The sequence below is a fragment of the Humulus lupulus genome, chromosome 9 (genome assembly GCF_963169125.1).
Source record: "Humulus lupulus chromosome 9, drHumLupu1.1, whole genome shotgun sequence".
NCBI classification, from domain to species: Eukaryota; Viridiplantae; Streptophyta; class Magnoliopsida; order Rosales; family Cannabaceae; genus Humulus; species Humulus lupulus.
The window spans coordinates 87344993-87353189 of record NC_084801.1 but is presented as its reverse complement, the minus strand read 5'-3'; the positions used below and the strand labels follow the sequence as shown (position 1 = coordinate 87353189).

At 31.8% G+C, this 8197-nt stretch overlaps 1 long non-coding RNA gene and 1 pseudogene across 3 annotated transcripts; both read left to right on the top strand.

The window, feature by feature from the left end:
• The first annotated feature begins 593 nt into the window (after positions 1 to 593).
• Positions 594 to 4817, top strand: LOC133801873 (uncharacterized). 3 transcript variants are annotated; one of them, XR_009877034.1, is made up of 4 exons: positions 594 to 795; positions 1798 to 1870; positions 2113 to 2207; positions 4670 to 4817. It is a non-coding gene; the product is annotated as an uncharacterized LOC133801873 (long non-coding RNA). The 3 variants fall into 3 exon arrangements; XR_009877033.1 differs by having other exon boundaries at positions 1793 to 1870; XR_009877035.1 differs by lacking the exon at positions 4670 to 4817 and adding an exon at positions 2498 to 2605 and having other exon boundaries at positions 1793 to 1870.
• A 360-nt stretch (positions 4818 to 5177) lies between these two features.
• Positions 5178 to 7201, top strand: LOC133799858 (calcium-dependent protein kinase 1-like; annotated as a pseudogene).
• Positions 7202 to 8197: the final 996 nt, after the last annotated feature.

Below are 8197 nucleotides of genomic sequence, written 5' to 3'. Positions count from 1 at the left end.
GGGTACCTTTGGTTTGTATTGTTCAATCCAATATCTGGTAAATCAAATCAGTAAAAAGATTGTTTACTTTTGTTGATATTGAATAGTCAAAAGTCATTTCCCCTAGTTTGAATCATTTAGCTGAGTTTCCTTGGGGACTGTAAGTTCATGTAAGATAATGATTTGGAAGCAGCATGGAAAAATTGTGTAACAATAGAGATGACTGACCATAAACGATCTCTAAACTTCTTAGACAGTAGACATACATAAATTTACAGTTATTTCAATGATTATTTTTCCTTTTCTGCTAGGATTGTTCTTTTTATTTCACGAGTTTAAATAAAAGCTATTGTTCTCTTTAAAAAAATGTCATGTTTACAGAGGATAATTGTTGATCTTATGGCTGTAGCAGAGTGATTTCTTTTGCATTTTCAATTCTTTAAGATGACTCTGCACTCATCAACCAGACTTCTAGAATAGTAACCTTGTATGCAAATGGAATCTCGTATGTTGTTTCTTGTAACTCAATTTTTCTAGAATGTACTCTTGCCCGGCTAACATTAAATTATTTTACTTTTAAAGACGGTCATATTACAGGTACTAATGAAGGCTGGTCAGCCATCAGAACGTTTGGTGAGCCATGCAGATTACAAATTCAAGAAACCAATGGAGCATGAGTGTGTGCATGTCCATGAGATTACAGAAGCTGCTGGGACTAAAGAGGCAGAAGCAGATGCTATGTATGATAAAGAACTAAAGGAGGCCATTAGAGGAGTACAGGATGCTGTGATTGCTATAAACAAGCATTTGGAAGAGGTCAGATATGAAATTGTGGCCCTTTAATCTGAATGAGTTAATTTCATATTTTGATTGCTGAAGGAGATAGTCTCATAGTTGCCAAACCAGCCCTGCAAAAATGTAATAGCTAGAAAAACGTATAATTTGCTAATAACTATAAAGATGGTATTATTTTTGTGACGGTTTTGCCGTTCCCTATCCCATATTTGTTGTTTTACATGGTTCTCTGTAGCTCCCATTGTAAACAACCCAAATTTCCGTTTAATTGATTTATGAAATGGATGAGTAGGTTTGAATGGTGGGATGAGCATGGGTTTGGATCCAATGGTTTTTGGCAAAAACGAAGAGAAATTGTCGTGGGTCTATTTTATACTTTAGTTCAATTTATGCGACTATTCTTTTATACCTAAATAAATAGCCTTAGTATGTCATTTTTTGCACTTGTTATACCCATAAATTATATTAATAATTCTAGACTGACTAGCTTTAGTTAGATTGTATGTAACTTTTTATGACAAGAGTATTCAATTTGACAATATCAGTGGATATACCAGTATATATGACATAATAATTTTTTTAAAACACAAACACACTCTTATACTATGCTTATTGTAGTTTTATGCGTAGTCTCTACTAAAAATTTATAATATTTGTAAGATATAACACTTAATAATGTCATCATTGGCACATACAATAAGCGAGTAACACTATACATAAAGCTATTTTGTGATAATATTAATTAGTAATGATATATGCACTGTAGTAGTAATTTTAATATAACAATTATCATTTTAAATAAATAAATGTGATTGGTAGTGGTTGTAAGCTAAGCATTTATTTTCGTCAATTTTCTTTTCCAAAACCCCTCATTTATATGGGTGGGTTGTTCTGTACAGAGACAATATCATATTTATAATTTTTAGTCATTATATTTTGGATTTGCTTTTTGCTCAATCTCAAGATGAAGCTTAGCTCAAAGCCTCACCTTGAATCTCTCTAAATTTGTCTTATTTAGTCCAGTAAACAAACTCGTGACACATCCTTGGCACTAAAGTGATGGACAAAAACAAGCAGTTGATTATTTTCTCTTTGGGTAAGCTATAATTCTCTCTCACTGTCTATAATTTTGTGGATTTTAATTATTAGCATATTTATTCAATTGATCTTTCTTGTTTACATAATGCAATCGATGTGTTTGTGAAAAATTCCCTGAGGGTAGCTAGCATAGTGAAATCTACATATATGTTTGTTTCCATAATGCACTCGATGTGTTGAATGTTAAAAAGCTATGTTTTTTAATTTTTTAATTTATTTTGTCTTATACAATTTTTTCAGCAATTTGATGCTGGTGGAAAACTATCGCATAAATTGGATACTAAGCTTGCAGTTAGCTCTTATGGGGAGGGTGAACTCGCCAGCCTTATTCAAATGTAAGGTTATATCAAACCTTGTTAGTTTATTAATAATCAAAACACACTATGTGAAGTTTTGAAGAAAGAGAAAGAGAAAATTGATTAGACAAATGGCCATCCTTGTAGAGATAAAAGGATATGAGTGTTCTTTGGACATAATACTAGTTTCATTTTTGGAGAACAAAAGCTTTCTGCAAAGGTTTTCTTTCCCCAAATACCAACAAGAAACCGTAAATATTAATATAACATCCTCGTTATATTAATTAATTATTCATATAATGAGGTTACTTTTGTCACATTATCTATAGATTATACATTAAACAACCTCCATCAATAGTCTCTAGATATGATGATGAGGTGGAATGGGCAGAATACAAAATCAAAGAAACTAATATGTTTACTGCAGACAAATATCAACAAGTGAGGTTTTCCAACACTTCAGAGCTGTAGATTTCACTTTATAATTTGGTGCTTTTCCATGGAGATATAGCTTATAGCATATTTATTTTATCGCTAGCATAGTATGGGAGTTTGAGTTTCTGCATTTTCCCTCTTGTCATGTATGGTTTTAACCCATGATGAGGGTAGGTCCATAGTTTCCTGCCTTGAGGTTTGGAGTTTTAACCCATCAATTCCTTCTAAAGATTTCATTGTCTAGAAAATGTGTAGATTGTCTTGAACTTCTTGATTTTACTTTGATATGCACAAGCATGATGGTTATCCATCAAGGTCAATGGTTGACTTTGCAAGCGACATAGATGGGTCTCTGATTTTAGCTGTTAGTAGCTTGGCGTTTCATTCAAAGGTTTCACTTCTCACTTTGAATGTTTGATTATTTTATTTCTTTAAATTTGAGTAACTTTAAAGCGGCACTCTACGATGATTAGTTTTTTATGAAATCGCAAGAGCATGTTTTGTACAGTCACCTGAAGCGTATGTTGATTCTAATTAGTGGAAATAGTCTAAATACAATAGTTTATTATTCAAAATGTAAAAAGTGCAAATAACTGTGACCAAAATTATTTATTGAACATAACTGTACAATTCTCTTTTTGGATATTGTGTAGTCTTGGTATCTGCCATTTTGGTTTCATTTTTTTGTGCTAGTGAATTCATCCAAGACAAGCTTCCACATACTACCATGGTATAAAGCAGTTTAAATAGACAGGGCAAATGTATGGCTAATTATTTTAGGAAAATCAGAATAAGGTTAGAAAGTTTAGATATCACATTGCAGGTAGGAGGTTCAAAGTATGGCCAATTATTTTAGCAAAATCATAACAATTTTTATTCTTTTTTTTACAATCATTCCTGGTTTGATTTAAAGTTTAAAAAATGCGAGTTTTATTGATATTCTCATTACTCAAGAATGAGAAAAAAAATCATAAATGGTTGACTTACAATTCCCTTACCCTGATTAATATTTTCATGGCTTTGTGAGAAAGCTTTTTGCCTGACAGGTATTTCTTAGAAGTAACTATCCTTTACTTATTCCTCTCGAGACAAGATTATATCAAAGACCAATCAATTTGACATTTGGTTCTTATTTTTTTTTTTGGAAGTTTCTATGTTGTGGTGGCTTCTGTTTTGGGCAATTAGGAAAGTGAAATTTAGCATCCCTCATTTGAATACAGTTATTTTTCTACTTGTGTAGACTGTAGAGAGTAGATTTTGATTTCTAGCATATCATGTTATTACTACCATACCATCAACTTGGCAAAAGTTGATAATTTTGGGACAATAGTTTAATTTTTAAAATAATATATGTAAGCTATACAATGGTAAATGTAGTTTGATTTTCAAAATATGTGTATGTGTGTGTATGTGTTACTACAGATGAGGCTACTATTGCTGAAATATCTTGTCCAAATGTTTTTTGTGTGTAGTTAATTTAGTAATACTTTGAATTGAGATGTCATGTTTTATTATGTATAGTGGTGGAGGAGATTAAAGAATGTTTCATTTTAGAAATACCCATCTAGCTTTAGAAGATTTTTTAGTCTTTTAACAAGCACCATTCTAAAGAGTAGTTGGACATGAGCTTGTGCTTAGATGAGTTTTTGTTGACCCTCTAGTGTCATCTGTGGTCTTTAAGCATTCCTCTATGAATTGTATATTTGATCAATTTCCCACTTTAAAACTCAGTGCCCTTTTTCACTTTGATAAGTTTGACTCTTCTATATTTTATTTTTAGTAATGACTTTGAATATCTTCTAAGTAACTAGTAAGTATATTTTGAATATCTTCGAATGAGTAAAGGAGTATGGTTTGTGAGAAACTAGATGTGCTTAGATAATACTATTCCCACCATGTTTGGAGTGATTCTTTACATTCTATTAAGTGGAGTGCCTCCATTTAGGGCTGGTAGGATTTTTAAAGATGCTTCTTGTTAGTCATTGTTGTATTTAGTATCTGTGTTTCTATTTGTGTCTCTGTATGTGTATTTTGTGACCTTTTTTCTTTCCCCTTGGTTTCAATAGAGAGCGAGCAAGGGATATTTGAAGAAGTATTACATTGTGACCTAGACTTTTCAACAGACCCATGGCCTAGTATTTCTAAAGGTGCCAAAGATTTAGTAAGGAAAATGCTTATTCGAGATCCCCAAAGGCGGATTTCTGCACATGATGTTTTGTGTGAGTTTCTGTCACTGGTTTGCTTTCATAATTACAATTTTTGTGTTTGACCTGTGTTGCTACTGAAATTAAAGGGTTGCAATTATTGTTGAGCAAAGCTTTTTGGAAAAGCATCTGTTATTCATTTCAGCTGCTTTATAAATAATTATTCTCATCATTTTTGTTCAACAATTGTCATAATTTTTTGCTTATGTATAATTCTATATCAAGGTGTTCTTAGGCACAGCATTCTGTTTGCACTGATGACCTTTTGTTTATATGTCTCGCAGGCCATCCCTAGGTTCAAGTTGGTAGTGTGGCTCCTTACAAGCCTCTCGATTCTACAATATTAAGTCGATTGAAGTAATTCTCCACAATGAACAAGCTCAAGAAAATGGCTATTAGAGTAAGTCACTTTATGTATTAAATAAGTGAATGGTTTGAAGCCAAATAATTGATAGTCATATACCTAAATTAAATTAATATATGACTTGTAATTATTCAACTCATTTCTTTCCCCTTTTTTTGGCAGGTAATTGCAGAGAGCTTATCTGAAGAAGAAATTGTTGGCCTAAAAGAAATGTTCAAAATGATAGACACTGACAGTAGTGGTCAAATCACTTTTTAAGAACTTAAGGCTGGTTTGAAAAGATTTGGAGCTAATCTTAAGGAATCTAAAATTTATGATTTAATGCAAGCAGTAAGTTCATATATGTTTAAAGATGATTCTATGCACCTAAACTATTATAAATGGGACATCCTCGTTCTTTTTATTAAGATTCCAAATGAAGAGGCTGAAAAAACTGTGCTTCTCCGAGAGCTAAGTAAATATTAAAAGATGATTCTAAACACCTAAACTATTGAGAAGCTCTCATTTTGGTACCCTAAATGTCAGAATATATTGTTTTTGTCTTTAAAACTTTTCCACTTTAGCCCCTGAACACACATGTTGTTAGATTTAATTTAAGGGCGCAGTGGTAATTTCATACAGAACTTAATATTTAGTATTGATCTCTAAGCCTTTCAAAAGCGTCATTTTATATTTTACAATTAATGTTAATAAGGACTATTGGGAACACTTTTAAAAATTTTAGGATCAAAATGAAAAGATTTAAATCTAGGACTAACAAAGATTTTCCCTGTAGTTTGGATCGATATGCTAGTATATCATGGCATAGATTTTTAAGATTAGATATACACTAGTATGGACTATGGGTTGCCTTTTTAGTTCCTTTTTCCTTATAATGGTCTCTGGGCTTTGTATGGTTTCAACTTTAAACCAAGGACCAAGAGGTTGAAAATTTGTTCAATCTTGATTATATATGTTTTTTTTATATATATAAAAAATCCTTATATGTGACAATTTGCTTTACTCTTGTTCTATTTCTAAATTACTTCAAAAGATATTTCACCTTTGGTGACAAATCTCAGCAGGAAATCATTGAAATTGAAATATTATTCATTCATCATAAGCAATGAGATTACTCACCTTTTAATATGCTATTCTCTTCTTCAATTATGGTGATCACTCAAGGATATGATAGAGAACTAATTCATAAATTGTTTGGAGAATAATACATTAGATATTCTTAGTTTAACTTATTTACTGATTTGCAGGCAGATGTAGATAACAGTGGAACAATTGATTATGGAGAGTTTGTAGCAACCACTTTGCATTTAAACAAAATTGAGAGAGAAGATCATTTGTTCGCGGCATTTTCCTACTTCGATAAAGATGGAAGTGGCTACATTACTCAAGACGAGCTTCAACATGCTTGCGAGGAGTTTGGTGTAGAGGACGTCCGGCTAGAAGAAATGATGCAAGAAGTTGATTAGGATAATGTGAGTATTTCTTTGATGATTATTCTGTTACTGCACCAATTGAATGGCTGTAAATTAAAATTCAGAGATTTAAGGAGTTGTTTTCCTTGCATAGGGCATATGATCATTCAAATTTTATTTTGAGCCATTAGTTGTTTTGTTTTGCAAATATCAAGATGGACTCATTAGAATTTAAGATCTTGTTTCTGTGGTTGAATTTACATTTTCTTGAATTGCTACTGCTAGTGTGAATTTGGCTTAAACATCTTACTGTCTACTAAAATGAAACTTGCATTCTTTCAAGACTTGCATTTGTTTTCTGTGATTCATGGTTGAATTCGATATGGCTATCACTTCTATTTGTTTCATCTCGAAGACCTTACTGTTTCTCCCACATTTTTTTTCTCCGTGCAGGATGGGCGCATAGATTATAACGAGTTCGTGGCGATGATGCAGAAAGGAACTATTGGTGTTGAAAGTAGTAACTTTTCACTATGTTGAATATTTAAGACTCCTTGAATACTTAAAGAACATTTTGTTGTTGATGACAGTGTTGAATGTTTTAAACTAATTTGTGGATTGTTAATACAATGTTCAATGTTTTTACTTTTTGCTATTTGAAAATCAAGTTCATTTGATGATGCTAGTATATATTAGAAAGTTAATTTTAATTATATAAAAAAAATTAAAATGTAATGGAATAAATTAGTGTTATAATACGAAAATTGTGTTATAATATCTATTACAATAACACTTTTTATGCAAAGAATTATGTTATGCAAACATCATTATATAACAATGTGTTATACTAAAGTGTAGTATAACACAAAAAAAGTGTTATACTAAAGTGTAGTATAACAAAAATTTATAAGTATTGAAATGTGTTATATAATCGACTATAAATAACATAATTAAACACTTATCTATTTATTAAAATAACACAAAAATTGTGTTATCGTTGACAGTATAATAACACATCTGTATAACAATGATAAAGTGTTATGTAAAGTACCTGGACCTACGATAACATAGTCGTTCTTAACACATCAAAAAGTGTTATGGTATGTTTTGATAACACATTTTTGGTGTTATTAAAAGCATTTTTTCTTGTAGTGGGTACAGGTAAGGGGAAAGGGATGTTGGACCAGCCATGAGTTTGAGAGCTTCGGTGGAGACGTGTACATATGCGGCCCCTTAACCACCACGGCCAAGGTTTCTCAGAGGAGCTAGGGTTAAACTGTATTTTTGTTGCTTATGTTGGCGGGTTGTAACTTTTGAGTTATAATACTCTTTCGGAACTGTAAAATACTTTGTAAACATTCATTATGGGATCCCATGCACAACTTAATGTTTTAACGAGATATATATTCCTTTTGACCGAAATTTTTAACCCTAAACCATTAATGACGTATAGATACATGGTTATGGACAAATGACTTGATTAGCGAGTTTAGCATTATTTAGAATACACGGTGTAACGATCTTGGCTAACCAGGGCGTTACAAACAATTTTACGTGATTCGTGGACTTGGTGGATTTTAACCATTGAACCAGATGAAATCATGTGAGTGCTTC